The sequence below is a fragment of the Hyperolius riggenbachi genome, chromosome 7, assembly GCF_040937935.1.
Source record: "Hyperolius riggenbachi isolate aHypRig1 chromosome 7, aHypRig1.pri, whole genome shotgun sequence".
NCBI classification, from domain to species: Eukaryota; Metazoa; Chordata; class Amphibia; order Anura; family Hyperoliidae; genus Hyperolius; species Hyperolius riggenbachi.
Window position 1 is genome coordinate 220,219,366 of NC_090652.1, and position 25,935 is coordinate 220,245,300.

The window sequence follows — 25,935 nt, forward strand, 5'->3', positions numbered from 1 at the left end:
CGCTCATTTACCTCTCCTTCTTACCGGTAAATAGTATTTGTCACTCTGAAGTGGGAATGGTCTTGAATTATGCATTGTAAAAAATGAAGCATAGCAAAAGAGTACTGTCTCACCCACTCATTGATGAGTATGCATAGGCTAAACAACAAATTAGCAATACTGTATATAGAGGACAGAAGCCTGTAAATATCGTTTTCCATTCTATACTGTAGTTTTGGCCCCGAAACGACTCATTGGTCTTTGGAATGGTTGTGTCACGTGTTTGAATAAACAGAACTTGGTACTGCGGACCTTCTGGAATTTCTTGTAAATATCGACTGTTCCCTCCTCTTGAAAAAGTGGATTATATTCCAGGGAAAAAGTGGGCATGTTGGGGAGTCTCCACTGCGCTGCTCCTTCTACTTCTACCTGTCCTGGACTTGCTTTACAAATTACAACTAGGTGATGTATTCAGTGTCAAACCAAGACTTCCTGCTGCCTGAAGCAAACTTTGGAAGATGCCCCCCTCCCCCCGGAACGCTGATATACTGTATATATATATATATATATATATATATATATATATATATATATATATATATATATATATATGTATATATATATATATATATATATATATATATATATACCCCTATCATATATCATATTGCTGGAAGGCAAGATCACCAGACTCAGACACATATTTCGGCCATGTGATGCAATCAAATTCCTTAGAGAAAGACCTAAGTCTAGGACTGATCAGTGGCAAAAGGCGACAAGGCTGCCAGAGAACGTGTTGACCCCATCAAAGCTGACACAGGATTGACCTTAAGGCAACTGGCTGAAATAGTACAAGATCAGACAGCATGGAGAGAGCTAATCCATAGAATCACCAAGAGTCGGATATAAATGAATGGATAACATCATCTTCATATATATATACCTCATAACATATACTGTATATCTCCCATATACACCCCATCTACGGCGGAAATGTGAAGCTTTGGCATGCGACTACTCGAGGGGGTGGGGGGGGGGGGGGTTGTCAATCAATCACTGCCTTCCCCCTTTTGCTAACTGGAGCCGATGGTCTCTGGCGGGCAGGACCATGGCACTGTCAGTGGGCAAAGATTAGTAGCAGTGACCTATCAGATTTCACTGCTACTGATCGAGTGCAGCACCAGTGGATGTGATTGGCCAGTCTGGTGCCAGCATCCCCGCCTGATTGGTTGCAGCAGGTGAGACCGGTTGAATAAGGGTGATGCGAGGAATGTGGGCAAGAGAGCAGAGAGGAGTTAGGCATCAGCTGGCCCAAACAATTTGCCCAAATGTCTCCCCCTAGATTGTTGCTGCCTGAATCATGTGATTCAATTGATTTCATGGTAGGTCCGCCCAGGGCCGGGCCGAGGCATAGGCTGGAGAGGCTCCAGCCTCAGGGCGCAGTGTAGGAGGGGGCGCAGAATTCATTCAGCTGTCATTCCTAATTGTGTTTGAAGCAGAAAGAAATAAGAAAAGGGGATACATGGCAGTGACTGCAAGCCAGATAACTAGATATTAAGGTGTTGGGGAGGTTGTGGGCCCTGTGGCACCTCTTAGTCTAATAGCAATCAGTGTGTGATGGCTGGGGTGGGTGGGATGGAGGGGCGCACTTTGGTGTCTCAGCCTTGGGTGCTGGAGGACCTTGTCCCGGCTCTGGGTCCGCCCCTGGATGTATTCAAACCTTTTACTCACTATGCACTCTCTGCATTGCTGCAAGGCTGCTCCATCCACTTTGGTTTGTTTAACATTGCACTGGTGCATTGCTGCCTATTTTGCTGCATGATTTTTGCATTTGTGAATTTAAAAGGAATCTGAAGTGAAAATAAAATTATGATATAATGATTTGTATGTGTAGTACAGCTAAGAAATAAAACATTATTAGCACAGTTATGAGTCTCATATTGTTTCCAGTACAGGAGAGTTAAGAAACTTTAGTTGTTATCTATGCAAAAGAGCTTCTGTGAGCTCTGACACTTTCTAAAGTCGTGGACAGCAGTGTCTTTTGAAGCACTTATCTCAACTGTCTCTCATTGTTTCTTTTTTTGTTTATGGTTTTTCTGCAGAGAAAAGTTCAAAGGGGTCACTAGCCTGCTCTGTAAAATCATTTAAAATGCTGAGTGTATTGTGGAAACTACAATTATTAGAGAGTGATGCAATGTAGCACAAAAAAAAGCTATATACAGTATATATATATATATATATATATATATATATATATATATATATATATATATATATATATATATATATATATATATGAAAATAAAAATATGACACTATTTTATTTGCTACTAATGTTCTATAAATTATCCATATTACACAACCAATTCATTATATCATGAGGTTTTTTTTCACTTCAGTGTCACTTTAAAACACTCTTTTGCACTACAGTATATGTTTTGCATTGAGCACTTTGAATTATGTATCTGATATTGCACATGCAGTTTATATACAGGACCCGGGTTCTAGTCAAGAGGTTCACTTGTTGAACCCTCATTGACTCATATCATTAATAGTCCAGTATTCTACTGATTGGTGACAATTGATTGTAACAGTGAATTTTATGGGGATTTTTTAATGTAAATTTTATTGGTGATTTATCTTGGATTGTGGTATAACGATGATGATATTGAATAAAGATAGTTATATTTTTCTCTACTTTGTGAGTGGTGCTATTTACAGTCTTCTGTCCTCTCTATGTATTGCTAATAGGAAATGAAACATGACATATGCTGGGGCTGTAAGGAGGAGTTGTACAGGAGACATAGCTCTGCTTAGTGAAGACAGATGGTGATGTAGATGTAGAGACTAGAGAGCCATGGAGAGGACAGATAGAAGATACTTAGTACAGCTGCATTTCATAACCACAGATGTACCTACATTTCACCCACACTAGCAAGAAAAGTTCAGAAGCAGATGAGAGAAAACTTCAAGAATGATGACCATGTCATTACCCTCATGTGCACTCTAAAACGTGTCAGGTAAGATGGGCTTTGAAGTAATCTAGGGCTGAACAAATGGTGCTCTGGAAGGCCTGAAGGTCACAAATGTTGACTTGACCTCTGAAGTCTCTGCTCTGAAATGCTCTGCTGCAATGTGCCTCCCTCTGTTGGTTTACAAGACTCAGTATGTTGCACTGAGAGATAACTGAACAAAGCAGAACCCCCATTTATAAGCTGGCATCTGTAGGTTAAGCTTTGTGGATTTGGGAGTTTACAGTTTGTGCTTTAAGGTAAAAAAGCATATTGTATGCAGGATAGTAGGGATTCTCCTCAATGGATGAACACAACAACAGACCTCTATATGGCTCTGTAACGATCGTTGTAACACAGAGAGGATCTGATAATCGGTGATCTGCAGTATCACCGAGAATACAGATATATACCCGATTATTGATGATCTGCAGTATCACCGATAATCAGATATATAAGTACAGACCCCTTGGTAATTTATCGATAATCAGATATATCTCTAACCTCTGGACACCTGAGTAAGATGAGTGTTTGGTGCAACAGTAATACTTTGAGGAGAGCACCCGTATCGAGGGTGCAAGGCAGTAAGAGATACTGCCCAAGAACAAGCTCCTTCCAATGGCCTGAGGCTCCCCAAGGGGAGGAGTCAGGCTGAGAGTGGGAAGGACCAGAGTGTGAGTGACACCAATGGTGGAGTGTCACTGACAGATCTGTGAACTATCTCTAAACAGAGGAGATAGTTCTCGAGGTCGGACAAGCCAGGTCGGCAACAGACAGACAGATAAGATACAGTGGAAGAGACTGATTCAGAGTCCTAAGGCAAGCAAGGTTTGGCCACGGAGTATCAGATATATCGAAGTACCAAATCAGAGATCAGAAGAGAGGTCAGGAAAGCAGAAGGTCATAACAAATAATCAACAATGTCTAGTCTATAGGTGTGAGCTCCTTGATCATCAACATCCTGGAACTAGTCTGAAGAATAACAGGATGGTAAAGCTAATTCCTAGTCTTGGGTGTGAGCTCCGTAGTCATCAACACCCTGGAACTAGTCAGAAGTATAACACAGATGATACACAGTATTCCTAGTCTTGGATGTGAGCTCCGTAGTCATCCACACCCTGGAACTAGTCTGAAGTATAACAGAATGATAACACAGATTCCTAATCTTTGGGTGTGAGGTCCTTGATCATCAACACCCCGGAACTAGTCTGAAGTATAACAGAGATAACACAGATTCTGACAATAAGGTCTGAGTGCTTCCACGTAGTGATCGCAATGGCAGACAACCAGAAAATGACCAGCACCCCGTATATATAGCAAAGCGCTCTCCAGCGCCTCCCCTAAGTGCTGGACCAATATATATACGCTATAGCAGGATAGAGGGGTGATATAGCGGCTGGGAACGTGGAAAATCAGCCGCGTTCCCAGCCTGTCGGCGGCTGTCGCCGAACCCGGAAGTAGCCGCCGGCGGGGACAGGATGATCGGAGCGGGGCTGCGAGGGCACCATCCAGCTTCAGGGGGCTGAGGGATGCCCCGGGTGAGTAAATGTCATTTTTTTTGTTTGGCTTAAGTTTTCCTTTAAGTACCAGCTGTCTCTGCCCTCTTAAAGTGAATGAGAACCACATTTAAAAAAAAATGAAGCAAATACTTACCTAAGGAGAGGGAAGGCTCTGGGTCATATAGAGCCTTCCGTCTCCTCTCTCGGTGCCCTCTATCCTGTGCTGGCTCCCCCCATTTCAATCCCCCACCGAAAGAGTATTTGGAAGTCTTCGGGTGCGGCTGCATACTGCAAAGGCATGAGCGTGCAAGAGAGCGTGCTTGCGCAGGTGCAGTACAGAGCCGCCCTTCTTCAGGAGCACTCGGGCTCCCTGAAGACTTCTGAAGCCTCCTTCGGCCGGGTAAAACAGTATTTGACTAAATTAGTCAAATACTGCTACCGGGCGAGCCAGCACTGGAACGAGGGGACCAGGAGAGGAGCAGGAAGGTTCTATAGGACCCAGAGCCTTCCCTCTCCTTGGGTAAGTATCTGTCTCATTATTTTTAAATGTGGTTCCCATTCACTTTAAGGACCAGAGACCCCTGGTACCAGAAACTGTGGAATACCGCACATACCCACCACAACCACTGTCCACAGCCCCGGGCCGCCCATGAGGTGGGTAAGACAGGTACCTCAGGTGGCGGGAAGGAAGGTGAGGGAGGAGGGGGGTCTGACCCCCCTCCCCTCCACTGTGCCTGCTGCTCCCCCTTCCTGGCTGCTACCCCTTCCAGGCTACCTATACTTGTGGCAATATTACTACTTATGGGGGGGCGACAACCTCACAAGTTTGCTTCAGGCGGCAAAAAGTCTAGAACCGGTCCTCGCCATCCACACCACACGCTGGGAACCACAGGCCACCCACTCTGCCATCTCTAGGACAACAGAGCTCTGTGAGCTGGTCAGGAGCTGCTTTCATTGTTTCCTGATAATGTCTATCTATGTAAGCCAATGGGAGTTGATAGACAGGGTCAGATGCCAATGAAATTGGCTCCTGACCCACTCACAGAACGCTGCTGTCATAGAGATGGCGGGGGCGAGTGAGCTGCGGCCGGGAAATAGCGACATGGGAAAGACGAGAGCGATGAAAAGGCGTGGCGGTGGTGAGTTGAAATCTACACCCTGGCAGCCTCTTCAGCATCAAAACGGCATAGATTTCAGTTGCTTCGTCCTTAAATGGTTAAAGGACACTGATGTGAGAGGAATATGGAATCTGCTATATTTATTTCCTTTTAAATAATGCAAATTGCCTGGCTGTTCTGCTGATCCTCAGCCTCTAATACTTTTAGCCATAGACCCTGAACAAGCATACAGATCAGATGTTTGACTGGAGACCTTTTGAATGACGTTTGACTGGATTTTGTCACATGCTTGTTACAGGTGTATGATTCAAACACTACTGATGCACGAAAGATCAGCAGGACGCCCTGTAACTGGTAATGTTTAAAAGGAAAAATGGCAGCCTCCATATCCCTCTCATTTCAGGTGTTCTTTGAAATTGAACTACCTGCACTGTCAAAGTTTCCCATTTGTTCCATCAGGTTAGCCACATCATAACAACTTCAAGGGGCAAGCAGTTATTGGATGAAAAGTTACAGGAGGGGTTTCATATTGCTAAGAAGGTTATAAATGACACTATAACACTGTCTAACAGCTCCCAATATTGTTGTTTGATCACTAATTGTGGTTGATAAGAGCTGGCCACTAACAATCCAATTTCTAGCGAAAAATCGTTTGAGCGATCAGAAATTCTGATCGGATTGGTTGTAAATAATCTCCATTGGTGGACACAATCGATTATGAACGAGTGAAAAAAATGTCGCCCGAATGAATTTTCGTCGAACGAAAATTTGGATTTTCTTGGTGGTCGTGATAGATAGGAAGCAATGATTGGTTAGTTGATGGTGTAGTGAACGATTTTTCGTCCGATCAGAATTTCTGATCGCTCGAACGATTTTTCACTAGAAATTGGACCGTTAGTGGCCAGCTTTAACAAGCTTAGCACAGAATTTTTCTCTCTAGCAGTGGAGAGAAACTATTTTCTCACTGAAGAGGTTTTTGAATATACTTGTTGAGATAATCTGTCCATGCAAAGGCATGTACTCTAAACTGGAGGAAATAGTAATTCTTTCAAAATGACACAATTTTGGCACACAAAAGAGTAGGATAACTATATGGCAATAGACAGCAGGGCAATACGTTGTTACTCCACATTATAGCAGACTGTAATCTTGATTGAAATGATATTATTAAACTTATAAAGCACTGACATATTATTCAGCACAGTAAAAATAGATACAGCAGACAATATAACAGTATAACATGGGGACATTACTACCTTAAACCATAGCTCCCAACTGTCCCTTTTTTGGAGGGACAGTCCCTCTCTGGGAGCCCTGTCCCTCTGTCCCTCTTTCCTCCTCATTTGTCCCTCTTTCAGGACTTTGTCCCTCTTTCTATGTAAATATATATATTTCTCTACTAAAATAATGTGTTTGATTGACTCTAAACTTTATTCCCATCCTTTAAATTGATATATTACTAATTGTAAAATGTTACTATGAAGGAAAATGAACCAGGATAGAAAGGACCAGTGTGGTATGAATTATAAAACAACATATTTTTCTTATGAAATCTTTATGGTATGCCTGACTAGGGGTGTGACTGGGGCGTGATCAGGGGCATGGAAGGGGTGTGGCTTAGGTGTCCCTCTTTCTCATCTCAAAAAGTTGGGAGGTATGCCTTAAACAGTGGTACAGAAAATAGTAAAACAATAAACAATGCATAAAAGTGCACAGATTAGGTAGAGATAAATATAGAAGATGAGTTATGAGTCCATATGGTGGTGGAGAAGAGGACACCGGGAGAAAGGCCCTTCCAAACAGGTTTGCAATCTAAGCTGTATACATCAACAACATATTGTTGATCATTCTGAAAGACAGCTTTGGGAAAAATTGCAGAACAGACACAGCGATGTAAATTTTGCTTTGGGAATTTGGTCCATTATTCAAATTTTGACAATCCGATTTCCAAAGTACAGAGCATGGGCTCCATAAAATTGCTATGGCAATCTGACTGTGCTTTGCTGTGTTGAGTAACCTGCTGCTAAAAAATAACTGCATCCAGTGTTCAAAAAATACTTGTGACAACAACTCAAGTTCAGAGGTCATCTTCAGAGTGTGGCCATTATAATCTAATCCAGATGGTGGAACAACAGGCTTAATAATGCAGACATGGTGCTACAAGTATTTCAGTATACATCATCACTATTAAGTTCACAACAGCTATTAGTGGTTATGCAGCATGCTATTTACAGTATACATTTCTGGCGCTGAGAATAACTAGTATATACACATCGTACTTTTCTTTTTCTTACGTCATATTTGCTGCAATTCTGGCTATTATATTTCACAATGTAATATGCAGCTTTTTTCCTGCTGTGGCTCTGACATCTCTGGGGGCCTGCATACCTCTACTCAAACAACATTCTGCTTAGCATAGGGGGAACCTCCAAGACAGGGGCGGATGCAAACTCTTTACAAGCTTGTAAAAGAAGGATATCCATATAGTCTGATGTAATCCTATAGGAAGAGCTCGGGTCCTTTAAATTAGGTTTGCAGGATGGATGTAAATTGCAGGTGGTTCACTCACACATTCCTCTTGCCAGAGAAGTTCAAGGGAACCCGAGGTGAGAGGGATATGGAGGCTGCCATATTTACTTCCTCTTAAACAATAGCAGCTGCCTGGCAGTCCTCCTGATCCTGTGTCTCTAATACTTACAGCCATGAACCCTGAACAAGCATGCAGCACATCACTTTGACTCAACTGACACAAGATTTACTGCATTAGCCATATGCTTGTTCCAGGGTTTTGGCTCAAACATTATTTATGCCAGAAGATCAACAGGCCTGCCAGGCAACTGGCATTGTTTACAAGGAAATAAGTGTAGCAGCCTCCATATACATCTCACATCAGGTTCCCTTTAAGCTGTCTTCACAGTGCAACTTCTTTCAAAGAACCAGGCTAAACGTTAATTATCCTGCACACTTTTAGCACACAGATTTCCTTTTATTTACAGAGCCACCTTAAGTGAAAAATATGGAAGTAGCCATTGTGGACTTCTTGTAATAAATGTTAATGGCCTGGCTGTTGTGCTGGTGACTGGCAGATTTGAGGAGGACATGGCCAAGTGGCCAGGCTGTCAGAGATATGCAATGGGTGCGATAGGCGTGGCTGGACCACTGAAGCAGGGAGTCCATGTTAATTCATGGACAGCTACTACTCAGTAGAGCCTCCTTAGTCACAGCAATCTGTGGCGCAGAGTTTGTAAGGCTAAAAGTATACAGCCTCAGCGGGTCCGAGACTAGGTCATCCAGAGCCCAAGACACCTTGATTGCTTGCTCAGCCAAGCCAGTCAAACCAATGCAGGTATTCTGCTCACAGAGTCTCAGTGAACCTTAAAGGATACCCGAGGTGACATGTGACATGATGAAATAGACATGTGTATGTATAGTGCCAAGCGCACAAATAACTAGACTGTGTTCCTTTTTTACTTTCTCTGCCTGAAAGAGTTAAAAAACAGGTATGCAAGTGACAGTTTCTGTCCGGGTCAGACTGGGCCAAACTGTAGCATAAACCTCACTGATTAGTAATTACAGCCATAAAATACTTTCCTGTCAGTAAAAGGCTTCTGAGAGCAGCGAAGAGGTAAAAAGGGTCAATAATTCATAGATTTGAGCTCTGGCTTACTTCAATGAAGGTGTCATTGAGCAGAGACAATAAAAAAGTAAAAACTTAATAACCTAGATTTATATATAAAATAAAACTGTGGGAGATCTAAAAAAAATTATTTTTAGGAGAAGGAGGATGGATACAATTGTTTTTCTCATCAGCTTATTTTCACCTCGGATGTCCTTTAACAGCAGTATGTGAAAAATTTCTTCAGATTTCAGATGTACCATTCTGAATTAAGGGCAATTAGGACCTGGGAACTCATTTACGCAGCCCTATCATAGCAGCCTGATTTTATTTCTAGCGTGGACAATAGAGGAACATCAGAGCCCCTTTCTCATCGTCCATTCTTTCATAACCAGCCACAAAAAGGAGAGTTTGTCTAATAGCCAGTAATGGGGCTTGGCAGACCTTTTAAGTATAGCAGTGATTATAGGAATCAGCTCACAGTGAGGCAAGATTGGTTTGCTCTACAGCTGGTTTTATTTTATTTTGCTCTAGTTATTTTCTTTGTAACTGGAGTTACTTTTTTTTATACTTTTTTGAAAAAAGATGTTACGAATTTACACTTGAGGCTTCTCCTATCTGTTCCTTGGAATATCAACCATAAACATATCTATCTTCAGTTAAACTGCTTCCTGTCTCAGGAGAACAGACTTAGCAGAACTACAAATAAAACACACTTTCGTAGCAGCAAAACAGCTTGCAATGCATTTATGCATGCAGTTTTCTTTGTTTGCTATCTCAAACTGAATGTCATCAATCAAAATTGTAATTGTGCAACAGTCCCTTTCCATATGCTGTTCAGATTAAAACAAGCTTTAAACTGCTAAATCTGATTGGTCAGTAGTTCTAGTCAATCAGCAACCTTGTTTATATCCGTAGTAGCCAGTCAGAGTCCAGTTTTACCCCTGAACGGCCACTATTGGGTATAATATGGTGATGTGTATTCATTCTGTCAGTGGCATAACAATAGGGGATGCAGAGCCTGTGACCACACTGAGACCACTGGACCAGAGGGGCCCATCAGGAATCCTCCTTCAACAATCCTATTAGCTCTTCATTGGCGCTATGCTGACAGTATATATGCTTTGAATAATGGTAATCATCAACTAAGTATTTCAAGTATTAAAAAAATATATATATATTTGCTCCATGTCAACTGTTATATACAAAAGTGCCTGATGGGGGCCCAATGTAAAACTCACACTGCAAGCTACGCTCAGGCCAGATGTGCAGCTTGTAGCTCCCTGTGCATAAAACACACTATTGTTTTTTTCTTTTCCAGTAGTATTATAATGATGTTTCTCTGAATTGATACTTCAAGTTAATAATAATACTTGTACAATTGAACAATATGCAATAAATGTTTCCTGGGATTCAGTGAGTAGACATTTGTTTCAGTGCCCAAAGGAAATGCTGGACCTTAACCGGAAGAGTTAGTAAATAAGGACAGAAAATCAATGGCCACAATTCATTGTCTGGTCTCTAGTCTACAGTAGGCAGCATCAGAAAAAAATGGAAATTTGAGTACAGAGAAACAGATGCTTTGGTAAGCCCATGTCAAATGGAACTTGTATTTTGCACTATTTGGCTAGTTGTAGCTTTTAGAACCCAAAGTAATTCGAATTTTAAAGTATCATTAAATAATATATTTTCAAAGTGTTTTCTGGGAATATTTCTGTTAGTTCAATGTTACAAAGTGAAAGATTTTCGCACTGTGTTCCCTGAACCACTCATAAAAGTTATTTGGTTAATGTACAGTAGAACATGGCTGCTGGCTCAGGATCTACCTCTATGTTCTTTCTCCGCAATAGCTAGTTTTCATAAACAAGTGGTTAGTGTGGTTATACCATAGACCACCTACACAACACATACTTTCCCACTTAACCATACATAGGCAAATTCTTCCCCTGCGCTTATATGGGCACTGTACCAAATGTAAACTTTATTAGACGAAACGCTTACGGGGCCTTGTGCATCTGTAATTAAGTATATAAAATGCTATTCTGTTCTGAATTGAAAACATATTATGGAACTGATTTACCTTATCATGGAAAAACAAGTGTTTTTGCACTGTTGGTTTTAGGACTAATACTCAGTAAAACTATTTCCTTTGGTATTGCCGAGGATTGGGTGCCTAATGGTAATGCAGAAAGTTCTTTAACTGTTCAGTTGGGCATCCAAGAAGGTTATGGAAACACTCTGGACTGGATGTCAGAGATAAAGCCAATGGCATGGACAAGGTAACAAAGGGTAGGTATTGGTTAGGGCTGGTGTTAGTGCCCATCCATAAAGCAATGCAAATCACACTACTCCCATTATACTTTTCTTCGTCTAAGGTATTTTAATTGTGTTCTGGGAAGTGATATTTTCAGAATATATTCACCGTCCTATCGAAGCTATTATGCATGTTTAAGGTACTCTTCATCCTGAATCAAGGCGCCTTTATTCTTAAAGGGGCACTACAGCGAAAAACTTAGAATATGTGCAAACATATACTGTACAAATAAGAAGTACATTTTTTTCCAGAGTAAAATGAGCCATAAATTACTTTTCTCCTATAATGCTGTCACTTACAGTAGGCAGTAGAAATCTGACAGAAGTGACAGGTTTTGGACTAGCCCGTGTCTTCAAAGGGGATTCTCAGCAAGGCTTTTATTCTTTATAAAGATATTCCCTAAAAAGGATTTAAACATTGATGCTGGTCAGCTTATCCTGCTCCCTACACAGTTTTTTGGCAGTTGGACAGAGCAACTGCCATTCACTAAGTGCTTTTGAAAACAAATATATCCCTGAGCATCACCTATAAAGAGATGGACTAGTCCAAAACCTGTCACTTTCTACTACCTACTGTAAGTGACAGCAACATAGGAGAAAAGTCATGTCATTCATGTCTAATTTTACTCTGGAAAAAATGTACTTCTTATTTTGGGAGAGGTTAACACGAGGTTTCAGGAATGTTTTTTGATTTTGTTTTTTTATCAGTAGGTGTTGTCGCTAAGAGGATTGGGTATCAGGAAAGTGGCTGTTAGCAGAAAGGGGGTTTTTAATCAGGAAAAATATAAGAGTATCCATCCAGAAAGGGGTTTCATCCAGGGGATCAGTAAGGGGTATTTCTGTAAGGTTTATGCCAATGTAGGGGAACAGATTCCAACACTCCTGATTAAATGATGCCCAAACCACTGTGACAAAGAAAACAAAAGATTGTCTGTGTGTCCCTCCACATAGCAACTAATCAATCACTGAAATTCACTTTCCTAGTTCAGAGTCAGAGACTGAAAGCTGCAATTTCCTATAGCTGGTACACGCAACTGCCTAGTTTTTCTCTGCATTTGTTTCTATAAACTGCACTGGGTCTAACTTATGAAAATGGCTGAAGAATTATAAGGTTTGCAGCCTGGAGCAATTTATGAAATTCTCCCTTTCAATCACTCAGTGTAATATAAGAGAATACATGGAGCACTCTGAATGGCTGGCATGGTAACAAATTATACCCATTATGCTCATGATACTGTTTATCTTCTAATCTAAGGTATTTTGATTGTGTACTATTCATCCTCCTCGAGTCGTTTCTACGGGGGTGCAAATAGTTCAATCGCCCGGGGCGCCGGATTGAGCGGCAGGAAGGGGGTTGCAGCGGTGGGGGGGAGCAGGCATAGCATAGTTACAACTCAACTTCCGCGATCCCCCGCAGCGTCTATCTTCTTCTTGTCCCCGGCGTCCGTTGCGTTGGTAAAAGCACCCCCTGTGATGACATGACCGCATATCATCACAGCAGGGGGTGCTTACCAACGCGACAGACGATGGGAACAAGAAGAAGAAAGAGGCTGTGGGGGATCACGGAGGTGAGTTGTAAATACACTATGCCCACTCCCGCCGCCGCTGTGCCTATGCTGGAGGCACCTACTAATCTAACCTATACTTGGGGCACCTACCTATCTAACCTATATTGGGGGAAGCTACCTATCTAATTCACGGCACCTACCTATCTAACCTATCCTGGGGGAACCTGCCTATCTTACCTATACTGGAGGCACATACCTAGCTAAGCTATACTGGGGGCACCTACCTATCTAACATATACTTGGGGAACATACCTATCTAACCTATACTCGGGGCACCTACCTATCTAACCTATACTGGGGCACCTACCTATCTAACCTATACTGGGGGAACCTACCTATCTAACCTATACTAAGGGAACCTAATTAACCTATACTGGGGAAACCTACATATCTAACCTATACTGGGGGAGCCTACCTATCTAACCTATACTCGGGAAACCGACCTAACTAACCTGTACTGGGGGCACCTACCTAACCTATACTGGGGCAACTACCTATTTAACCTATAGTGGTGGCAACTATACGAGCTACCCTTTACTGGAGGCACCTACCTAGCTAACCTATACTGGGGCAATTATGCCTGGCTACCTATACTGGGAGGGACCTTTAGCTGGCTAACTATACTGCGGATAACTAGCCCTGGCTGACCTATACTGCAGGCACCTATACCTGGCTTCATGGGGGGGGGGGGGCATGATTTTTACACCCTCGCTCTGGGTGTAATTTAACCTAGAAACTGCCCTGCATCCTCCTACCTAAGCTATACCACCTGTTTAATTAAGGCGCTCTTTATCCTGAATCAAAGGCGCCATCTTTGTTAAGTCTTCTAATTGTTCGATAAAGATTTATTGAAAAAAAAAATAAACTGCTCCAATTGCAGAGCTAAGAAGGGACTGGGTGGGGCTACCTGCAGTCTCTGCAGATATGAAGCTACCAGCATGCATCTTGCTGTGTGCAATCGTGTAAGCATAAGCACATAATCCAACTTTTTGAGAAAGTAAGTAAAGTTGCTGCAGAAATTTCATTTTGCTTGTAAATGATACACAGAAAGTAAAATTCATTCAAGAGGTTTTGATAAATAAGCTCCACTTTGTTGTAGATGGCCGTTACACACAATTAGGAACATAGATGATTTGGCAACTCAGCATATATAAATTACTGCATGACTATGTATTGTTTTTGGACAGACTTTACATGTGAATATGAGTCAATAATAATAATCCACGTCTCTGACTTACATTTTTCTCCATACTACTTTGCAACAGTAACATAACTAAGTTGTTTGAGTTTAACTGCTGAAAGCCGCACTGCACAATTCTTTCCATGACTTTTCTGGGAAGAGTTAAAATTTAGGCTTCTTGCTTTTTCCATCAAATTAAAACCACTTGGAAGAGAAACGTATGTTTTATTTTTCGGTCTCCAAGAGAAACCTAAGGAGAAAAAAAGATCTGACATTTGGTTTCCATTAGGAGATCCCAGATTGTTGAGCATCTCATTACTCATACTACGCGGCCTGTCTGGGGACTCACCCGGGAGTGAGAAGTGAGTGGGTTATATCCTGGGACCCCCAAACCGTCAGGTCGCTGCAAATGAGGTACCCGAAATCAAACTGTGTAGGATGTCGGGGCAAAAGTAAACACAGTTCATTTCAGAGAATTTCCAAAGAATACATAAACGTTTGGATGGCTTACAAAAAACCTCCCCCTTTTCTTCAGTGGAAATCCGCCAGCTGAGTTGTCCTGTGAACTGCTTTACCGCCAAAACTCAACTCCTTCCTCCATCACTTCTACAGAAACCTGGTCCCAGCTACAGAATCTCCTAATTAATCCTTCCACAGATGAAACTGTTGCTTTGCAGTTGTTTTCCAACTACCACCACTAAATAAAATTTTCTACAGAAAAAAAAAAAAAAACGCATTTACCGTCTGTGATTTGTTTTAAAAGCTGGAAGCACTATCATGGGACTATAGATCTCTAAAATGTGGGCAGTGGACTTTATGAAAGGGAGCACTATAATGGGACTATAGATCTCTAAAATGTGGGCAGTGGACTTTATGAAAGGGAGCACTATAATGGGACTATAGATCACTAAAATGTGGGCAGTGGACTTTATGAAAGGGAGCACTATAATGGGACTATAGATCTCTAAAATGTGGGCAGTGGACTTTATGAAAGGGAGCACTATAATGGGACTATAGATCTCTAAAATGTGGGCAGTGGACTTTATGAAAGGGAGCACTATAATGGGACTATAGATCACCAAAATGTGGGCAGTGGACTTTATGACAGGGGGCACTATAATGCAGCAGAGTGGTAATAACATTAGAGCAGTATGAGGAAGGCATGTCTAAAGGCTTGTTACAATGAAGAAAATAATCCAGCCATGCTTTATGGCCACACTAAAGCCTGGTACACATTTCAAATTTTGATTGGCCAATAACCAGCCAATTTTGCCACCTCCATGTAATAGTATCAGGCTTAACGATATGGAGACAAAGGCAATTTTGAGTGGCCAATGATTGGCCAATGTCACCACTACCATGTAGTATGAGAGCATACCTAAACAATCTGTTCATAGTATTCAAAATCTGTTGGCACTCCTACATGGAAGTGATAACATTGGCCAATCAAAATTGGATGTGGGTATGCACCCTATACTGTAACTTTTAAAACCAGATTCCCATAAAAATAATACCTCTGCACACGTGTTTAAACTTTTTTAACCATAAAAACAGAGATATGTTGGTAAAAGGACTATACTGAGTAGGTCACTCAAGATGTATATAGTAGCAGAGGAGTGTGAATGTGAGCGATGTGGTTTAACCACCTGACATCACGCTGGTTGCATGTGACACAGTGTCAGATTGGGACTGCTAAAATGGGTTATGCTGTGTCTGTGTGCTACTTTCTTAACACACCACTTCCCTACACATTATGTATGTCAGGATAACCTTAGACAATGTTCAATTCCTCCAGGACCTCAGCAAGGACTCACATCGTATATCTAACCTTTCTTCCTAATGTAAACTTTCATTACACAGTTAAATTACAATCAATAAAGATGTCCCTTATTTTACAGTATTGCTGCTCATTCTCCATTGTTCCTGTATATATTCCGGCGGGCAGGGGCGGACTGACAACTCATGGGGCCCCCGGGCAACAGGAGATTATGGGGCCCCGTACCAGTGTTGGCCCACATTCCACGTTATTTTTTACAGACTAAGATATAATAATTTACTGACAACAGATAATTTACACTGATAAACAACCCTGCGCCACGCCGAAAAATGGGTGTGGTCACGTAACAGAATGTGGGCTTGGTCATGGGTGGGGCAAAATATACATGACCTTAGCAGTAGTGTAAAAGGTCTGCCAGGGAAGTTTGAACTCTGCCATAGTGTTTCCCCCCAAAATGTAATATGGCAGAGGTTCCTCCAAAATACAGATAATATGGCAGTCGTTGCCCAAAATAGACGTAATCTGGCAGCAGCAGTTCCCCCAACATACACAATCTGGCAGCTGTTTCCCAAAATACACTTAATTTGACAGCTGTGGTTCCCCAAAAATAGTTAATCTGGCAGCAGTTCCCCAAAATAGGTGCCCCCAGTATAGGTAACCAGGTCAAAAGGTATCCCCAGTGGAAGTAACCAGGTCTATAGGTGTTGCCTGTGCAGGTATCCAGGTCTATAGGTTTCCCCAGTTTAGATAGCCAGGTCTATAGGTGTCCCCAGAATAGGTAGCCAGGTCTATGGGTGTCCCCAGAATAGGTAGCCAGGTCTATGGGCGTCCCCAGAATAGGTAGCCAGGTCTACAGGTGTCTCCAGAATAGGTAGCCAGGTCTATAGGTGTCCCCAGTAAAGATAGCCAAGTCTATAGGTGTCTCCAGTATAGATAGCCAGGTCTATAGTTGTTCCCAGTATATGCAACCAGGCCTTTAAGTATCCCTAGTATATGTAGCCAGGTCTATAGTTGTCCCCAGTATATGTAGCCAGGTGTATAGGTGTTTCCAGTATAGCCAGGTCTATAGTTGTCCCCAGTATATGCAGCCAGGCCTTTAAGTATCCCCAGTATATGTAGCCAGGTCTATAGTTTTCCCAAGTATATGTAGCCAGGTGTATAGGTCTCCCCAGTATATGTAGCCAGGTGTATAGGTGTTCCCAGTATGTGTAGCCAGTTCTATAGGTGTCCCCAGTATACGCAGCCAGGTGTATAGGTCTCCCCAGTATAGCCAGGTCTATAGGTGCCCCCAGTATATGTAGCTAGGTCTATAGGTGTCCTTAGTATATGTAGCCAGGTGTATAGGTCTCCCCAGTATATGTAGCCAGGTGTATAGGTGTTCCCAGTATTTGTAGCCAGTTCTATAGGTGTCCCCAGTATATGCAGCCAGGTGTATAGGTCTCCCCAGTATAGCCAGGTCTATAGGTGCCCCAAGTATATGTAGCTAGGCCTATAGGTGTCCCCAGTATATGTAGCCAGGTGTATAGGTTTCCCCAGTATATTTAGCCAGGTGTATAGGTGTTCCCAGTATTTGTAGCCAGGTCTATAGGTGTCCCCAGTATATGCAGCCAGGTGTATAGGTCTCCCCAGTATAGCCAGGTCTATAGGTGCCCCCAGTATATGTAGCTAGGTCTGTAGGTGTCCCCAGGAGGGGAGGCAGCCAGTGAAAGGGAGCTGTGGGCAAAGTGGTGGAGAAGGGCGGACGTCTCCCCCCCTTCCCTCACCTTGGGGCCCCCCTACCTGGCTCTCCCCTCCGGATTAATGTTTAAGTCTCGGATGGTGCAGCGGCTGACAGCAGGCAGGGACTTACCGCTGTCCTTCCAGCCGGCGGAGGGAGCTGTGGTCTGTGCGCCGCTAGTCTGGTCTTGAGTAGACCAGACTAGCGGCACACAGATCACAGCTCCTTCCGGCGTCTGTGTAACAGCGGTAAGTCCCTGCTCGCTGCACCGTCCGAGACTTAAACATTAATCCGGATGGGAGAGCCAGGTAGGGGGCCCCAAGGTGAGGGAAGGGGGGGGGGAGGGGGTAGCCATCCGCCCTTCTCCTCCACTTTGCCCACAGCTCCCTTTCACTGGCTGCCTCCCCTCCTACTCAGGGTGCTCTGGCGCCCCCCCCCCCCCCCCTGACCACGGGTCAGTCCACCCCTGCCTGCGGGTTTTAGCAGAGGCAAAACAGCTACAACATAATGGCAGTTGCCAAGGGCAATATAACTTCCTACACAGTCACTGTTGTCACTATGGTCCCAGCACCGCCCCTTCACGTAATCTGCTGAAAATGCATGTCAAGAAGAGGTGTGTTACTTCTCTCCTCCCCTCCGCTTGCTACTCTTCACTTCAGGGGACTTATGGGCGTCCAGGAGGACCCTCCTTACTTCTGAGTTCTGACCACTAATTCCAGGCCCCTAATGACTACAGGCCCCAAAGCAGCTGCTTTGGATGTTATGGTGATCCCAGCGCAACTAGTCTACCACTAGAAAAGAGAGATAACTCTACATTATACTCCCTAATACTAAATAGAATGTTCTCTGGAGACGACAGCTTGCATCATGATAGGGGGTTAATATATTAGAAAAGTGTTCAGGGGGGCTCCATCTCTTCATTCTCCCATCCCAGCAATTTTCCTGTAAAGCTTATTAAAGCACCAGGAATTCTCCCTTCTCTCCACATTAGGAGGAAGACATTCCCCAAAAATGCTATGGCAACTACAGCTGCTGTAGTTATTGGTTTCAACATTATAAAATACAGAAGACATTCTATCCTGAGTTAATAAGACCTGTAATAAACAGCTCACTCGACTGGCTTGGCTCTACAACAGAAACTAAACAGCATCCAAGCTTATACAATAAAGTCCAGTGTATAAAAGTGGAGGAATGTGCCCATTTTTGGAAAGGGAGACCAACAACATGCTTAGCTCTGCCACACCCCGGAATCCTGAAGAAAATGAGTAAAGATTTCTGGTGGAACAGTAGTCAGAGGGAAAATTTAAATATAGCAGTCAGGGTTTGGCATCGTGGTTACCTTGCCATGCAGATCTCTATACTTGCATTAATAAACTGATCAGATTGACATGGAATACATCTGTCCTTGCTGGTGAAGAATCAGCCATATCACTCTGGGAACGGTTCTGGAGGTAGAACATTGTTTCTCAGGTATTCTCATAAATAATCTTCTTCCCACTTCGTCTAACATGAGTCTAAAGGCCCATACACACGTCGGATTTTTGCGAACGACGGGTCGTTTGACCGTCCTATCGTTCAGTCGTCCGCACGCGAAATCGGGCGTGTGTACAGGCTGTCGTTCGGGTGATAAGACTGGTCTTGAGCGATCCGCCGGGCGGATCGCTCAAGAGCAGTCTTATCACCCGAACGACAGTCTGTACACACGCCCGATTTGGCGTGCGGACGAATGAACGACGGGACGTTCAAACGACCCGTCGTTCGCAAAAATCTGACGTGTGTATGGGCCTTTACATGTATTTCTTTCAGCCTCATCCAACAAACCCTCTGCAAGATGGGAGCATTGATAACTGTATTTCATGGTATTTCATGGTAACATGTTAACATGCTACAAACATGATAATGCATGGTAATGTTTGGCATATTTTCACAGTAGATTGTGGACTATAAGAATTGTGCTTTTACCAGCAATAAATCAAGTAACAAGGCTTGGGCTTGCTCTTTTGGCAGGAGCTGATGCAGGAGAATAGTCAGGCTCACAAGGGTTCTCTTTTTTAGTATGCTTTAAAGTAAACCTGAGTAAAGTATGTTTACTCACCTGGGGCTTCCTCCATCTGCTCCCTCGCAGTTATACCGGTCCCGTTCATTGTGCTGCTGTAAAGTCTGCAATGCAGCTGAGTTGCGGGCCACTGCGCATGTGCTGTTCCAGGACATGCGCCTCATCCATGGCACTCCTATGGCCAGAAATGTTTTACCCAAGCGCAGTTACAGCACATGTGCAGAACGATCCTTGCCATGGGAGGACAATTAGGTGGTGTGGGCAGCTTGGACTGTGCATGCGCAGTAGTCTGCTACTGAGCAGGATGGGGCTGACACCCATTGGCGGCACAATGAAAGGGACCGGGTGGACAGCAAGGGAGCAGATGGACAGGAGGGGGTTGGAAGACGTCCCAGGAAAGTAATGATCCTTTTGCCCATTGATCTCAGGTACACTTTAATGTGTCATAATATTTTTTTTAGCAGAAGACTAAGGTTAAGATCTGACAGTTCTTGACCCACAAGCTGGTAGACTGTCCTATGCAATAGTAAGGGCAGAACCTGCACTCTCTCTAGCGTAATCCAAATCTTTCTGCCTTGCTTCAAGTCAGGTTTAAGGTGCGTACACATGCACTACTTCCGCCAACGACGGGTCTGTCAGACCCTCCCGCTGGGCGGACATTCAACCGACAGTAGCACGTGTGTACGCGCTGTCGGCAGACTGAAAAGGCTGTTTCTGAACGATCCACAGCGCTGTACAGAGTATATATATATTCTTTTTTTTTTGTCAGTTGAGAAGCAAGCATTAGAGATTCTTTATTTTCACCAATTTAAAGCGGAATATAACCCTGCATTTCAACTTTGCTCTAAAACATTATTTACAGTATATTATATGCAACCAGCATTTTTTTTTTTACTAGACCAGCATTGGAAGGGTTACACTGGGCTTTAAAGTTCCTGGAGATTTCTGCAGACGCATCTGAAGCTGACATAGATACATTTTGTTTACATAAATGTATCTAAGTGTGGTATGTGACTCACTCTCTCTGACTGAGAAGGAGCTGGAGGACAGCCAAAGAGTGTGTAACATTTATCAATAGATGCATTCAACTAAATAGAATGTAACAATCTGAACTTCTGCATATTTCTCCATGGAACTTTAACCACTTCCCAACTGAGGGGTTTTACCCCCTGACCACCAGAGCAATTTTCACCTTTCAGCGCTTCTTCCATTCATTCGTCTATAATTTTATCATTACTTATCGCAATGAAATGAACTATATCTTGTTTTTTTCGCCACCAATTAGGCTTTCTTTAGGTGGGACATTATGCCAAGAATAATTTTATTCTAAATGTGTTTTAATGGGAAAATAGGAAAAAATGTGGGAAAAAATTTATTATTTTTCAGTTTTCAGCCTTTATAGTTTTTAAATAATGCATGCTACTGTAATTAAAACCCATTAAATGTATATGCCTATTTATCCCGGTTATAAAACCGTTTAAATTATGTCCCTATCACAATGTTTGCCACCAATATTTTAGTTGGAAATAAAGGTGCATTTTTTTCAGTTTTGCGTCCATCCCTAATTACAAGCCCATAGTTTATACAGTAACAGTGTTATACCCTCTTGACATAAATATTTAAAAAGTTCAGTCCCTAAGGTAACTATTTATGTATTTTTTTTAAATTGTAAATTTTTTATTTTTTTTTAATTACAAAAAAAAAAATTGGGGAGTGTGGGAGGTAAGGAGTTAATTTTTTGTGTAAAACGAGTTTATTTGTGTGTAAAAAATGGTTAGGGTGTAGTTTTACTATTTGGCCACAAGATGGCAACATTACCAATTTGTTTCATGCGACCTGCAAGCGTCCTTCCGGACGCTTGCAGGAAGTAGAAAGAGGCTGGGACTTTGTTATTTTTTCACAATGATCGCGCTGCTCAGCCGAGCGGCAGCAGATCATTGCGGGGCTTAGATCAACGAACGGGAATGGATTTTCCCGTTCGTTGATCTCTGGGCGAGCGGGCGGCGGCGTGTTTACTAGCGGCGGGCGGCGTGTTTACGAGCGGGAGTGCGCAGAGTACGGATTTCTCCGTCCCTGGGGGTGAAAGGATGGAAAAAGGGGCGGAGAAATCCGTACGCGCGGGGGTAAAGTGGTTAAACCTCTGTGTTTAACCCTTCCAATGCTGGTCTAGTAAAAAAAAAATGCTTTTTGCATATAACATGCAGTAAATAATGTTTTAGAGCAAAGTTGAAATGCAGGGTTATATTCCGCTTTAAATCGTACAAAGAAGTATACAGTATTTCACAAAACATTAAAAAATAGTAATGTATCAAATGCAATCAATACAAATAAACGTCCACAGCCTTAGCTTCTCCATCCTATTAACTACCTGATGACCGCTCCACGCCGATGAGCGTGGCTGTGGCAGCAGCCCCAGGACCGCCCAATGCCAATTGGCGTCAGGTGCTGGAGCCAGCTACTGAAGGAGAACGATCGCAAGGTGCGCGCGCATCTCCTTCTCGGGGGTGGAGCTCTGCCCTCTCTTCAGTCTCCGAGCAGCTATTGCCACTCGGGAGACTGTTAGACGGCGTGACCGCCGTCTATTTACATAGCGCAGTGCTGCACTGGGGACAGCCGTGTGACACAGCTGTCCCCCTGGGAGACAAGAGAGCGATCGGCTCTCACAGGCAGAAGCCTATGACAGCCGATCGCGTGATTGGCCAGTTGGGGGAGGGAGGGAATTTCTAAAAAAAAAAAAAAAAACTGTAAAAAAAAATCACCAAAATATGAACAAAAATATTTATAAAAAAATAAATAAACACAAGGGGGGCGATCTGACCCCACCAACCCAGAGCTCTGTTGGTGGGGAGAAAAGAAGGAAGGGGAATCACTCGTGTGCTGTTCTGTGCGGCCCTGCAGCTTGGCCTTAAAGCTGCAGTGGCCAATTATGAAGAATACAGCCTGGTCTTTAGGGGGGTTTACCACTGTGGTCCTCAAGTGGTTAAATAGATACAATACATGATTTAGGAATTACATAGGTATTTTTGTGCCCAAAATAACAATTAAATACAATATATAAACATTAGGACTGAAGGCTCATCAGTTGAACCCCTGGCTACTTCTAAAGTTATACTTAATAGGAAACCTAGTGCGAAGTGTGTCCGCAGAATCTCTTTCGTTTACCAAAAGATTATATATTTGTGAGATTCCCCCTGTTACAAAGCCTTCTCCAATGCAGAGTGTCTCAAATGGGGTTGTTTTATGGCCCAAATCAGATCTCTTCCCCTGACTCTTCTCCTGAAAAAGTGCTTAAATTGAGAGAGGGACCATATGTCCAAGGGAGATGATCCCATCCTTGCCTGGATATCTGCAAGAGAGATCCACATAGAATTCTGTATAAGATGGCATGCTCTTAAAGGTCCTACCCTTCTCCACTCCCTATATGCCAATTCATGTGTCCCTAAGGGGAATGGATTATCTAAGAGGGGGAGTAGAGAGGAGGGCCAAGGAGATAGCACCACCATTTTACGATATTTTGAAAAAATAGTTAAGTTATTTCCTACCAGGGGATGTTTGGATCGCAAAACCATCAGGGTACATTTAACTGCTTGCCGACTGCGTCACGCCGATGGGCGTGACCTCGGCGGCAGCCCCAGGGCCACCTAACGCCAATTGGCGTAAAGTCCTTGGGGCTCGCAGTGCAGGAGCATCTCCTGTTGGTGGGCAGAGTTCTGCCTTCAGTATCGCCGCTCGGGAGACATATAGTCTCCCGAGACCGCCGTCTAATTACATTGTACAGTGGGGGGGGGGGGGCATCAGACCCCACCAACAGAGAGCTCTGTTGGTGGGGAGAAAAGGTGGGGGGGCGACCACTTGTGTGCTGTGTTGTGCGGTCCTGCAGCTTGGCCTTAAAGCTGCTGTGGCCCATTTTGTAAAAAATGGCCTGGTCTTTTGGGGGGTTTAAGCCCAGGGTCCTCACGAGGTTAACCCAGGGGTAGTGTCATATATGAAGGCTTACCATATCCTGCTCCATCCCCACCCACTGTTTCAGTGGGGCATGGCGGTGCCAATCAACAATTCTTATAAGTGAAGCGGCTGCATGGTAAAGCTGTAGATTTGGGACCGCCATACCTCCCATATCCTTTGAAAGTGTAGTAAATTTATACTTTAAAGGGAAGGTTCAGGGAGGGGAGTGAAAAAATAAAAATCAATTTCCACTTACCTGGGGCTTCCTCCAGCCCGTGGCAGGCAGGAGGTGCCCTCGCCGCCGCTTCGCAGGCTCCCGGTGGTCTCCGGTGGCCGACCCGACCTGGCCAGGCCGGCTGCCAGGTCGGGCTCTTCTGCGCTCCAAGGCCCGGCACTTCTGCGTCCCACGCGGGTGCGCTGACGTCATCGGACGTCCTCCGGGCTGTACTGCGCACTCCCCTCCCTGAACCTTCCCTTTAATCTGCAAAGTTCCATAAAATACAAACAGGGTACTGTCAGGAATATATTGGGGTGCTTATGATGTAAGGATAACAGGAACATATTCTTTCATTTTTCTGCCTGTGTTCCATATAGGTCTGTTAGAAGGGAGCTGTGGCCTTTGATTGCTTGGGGCAAGGAAGTGGGTGTTGTCTTGACCATATGAAATGCTTTGAGTTTCTGCTAATGGGATTATCTGCCTGGCTTTTTGAACTCAGGAGACGGCCCATTGTCTCAATACACAAAGCAAGCCTAGTCAGGAAAAGTCTAAAACATGTCAACTTGTGGTGAAGAAACACTATTTCACTGTGAGGAAATAAAATTATTAGTGGAGGTGCAAACATACCCTGTAAATTACATCTATTGGAAGGGGGTTGGAAATCTCTGCAGACTTTAAAAACGGAGACAGGAAAAAGCCTTAATCAAGTTTTCACCTGGAGTTAAAAGCCTCACTTCACAATCTTTGATGTATAGACTTTTACCGGGAAATGGAATATGTCTGAGATTTAATTAAAACCTAGTTCCTCCCCTCCCCAAGGAAGTTGCAGCCTCCTGGCGTAGCTCAGAGTATAAAAAGCGGAGGCAGATACCAATTAAAGATCTTCTCTTGGAGATAGCGCATAGCTAGAGTTGATCTCGACTTCTGGTCGAACAAGCGGCATGCTCCTGCCGACAACGTTGAAACCTTCAAGTTGGTAACGTTTTAATCCCCATTTTTATTTTTACGCAAATATCCGTGTGTTATCTTTGTAACTCTTAATTTTGTACCTTTTTTTTACTTTGTTTTTTGTAATCTTTTGTATATATTCTGTTCTGCATTGTTCCATGTTTTTCTGGAACATTAAATTATTATTTAATAAGCTTGACTTCTGCCGTACTAAACTAACACTCATAGCCTAGAGGAGACTGCAGTGTAGCTGTGTATAAGTCCGTGCCTAATTGTATGCTTGAGCAACACTACCGTATGAGATTGTAATTGCATTGTGTGTAGGAGGCACTTCTGCGCTCAACAGCCGAGTGGGAAGTCTAACAGTATCGTTCGGAACGACTGTTAGGGGTTTTGCTGCACGACAGTGTAACTTGCATTACAAGTCAGTGTCTGATTGTGCTGTGTTACTGTACAACTGTACTGTGTGTATGGGTGCGTGGCGTTCTCGTATTCGGCCTAAGCGCAAAGCTGACCCAAGTACGAAAACGCAGAGTGCGTGTTGAGCCCTCGACAGCTGAGGGGACGTGTCTAGCAACGCTAGTGGTGGCAGTGGGAAGTGTTTGAGGGGTTCCAGCCTTGTTTGTAGCTTAAATAAGGCTGTTCCCCGCTTAATCTGGTCAAACCCGCAGTCGGGAACCGTATACGCAGGCGTGCCGCGGGCCGGTTCCTGACAGGTACCTCCACAGGGAGGGTTTGAAAAATGTAAAGAAATCGAGGAAGAAGGTTCATCTTAATTATATGTACTCTACCGAACCAGGAAAATTTTGCTTTATTCCATCTATGCAAGTCCTCCTTTACCCTAGAAAGCAAAGGAGCATAAGTAAACTGGAATATTTCTGAAATATTAAGTGGGATCCTGGTACCTAAGTATGTCAATGTCCAACTAGACTTCAAAATGGAAAGGTATCCTCCAAGTTAGCTTTCACAGTGGGATCTAAACTCGCATCTA

The 25,935-nt window shown here is 43.4% G+C and overlaps 1 protein-coding gene and 1 long non-coding RNA gene across 2 annotated transcripts in view; one reads left to right on the forward strand and one right to left on the reverse strand.

Moving 5' to 3' along the window:
* The window catches only part of COL6A2 (collagen type VI alpha 2 chain), a 90,460-nt gene extending 78,502 nt beyond the window's left edge, over positions 1-11,958 (reverse strand). The window contains exon 1 of the mRNA XM_068245253.1: positions 11,837-11,958. The gene's annotated coding sequence lies outside the window, so the exon portion shown is untranslated. The remainder of the gene's footprint in view (positions 1-11,836) is intronic.
* Positions 11,959-12,043: 85 nt separating this feature from the next.
* The window catches only part of LOC137525771 (uncharacterized), a 28,980-nt gene continuing 15,088 nt past the window's right edge, over positions 12,044-25,935 (forward strand). Inside the window, exon 1 of the long non-coding RNA XR_011023007.1 lies at positions 12,044-12,111. This is a non-coding gene — a long non-coding RNA (uncharacterized lncRNA). The remainder of the gene's footprint in view (positions 12,112-25,935) is intronic.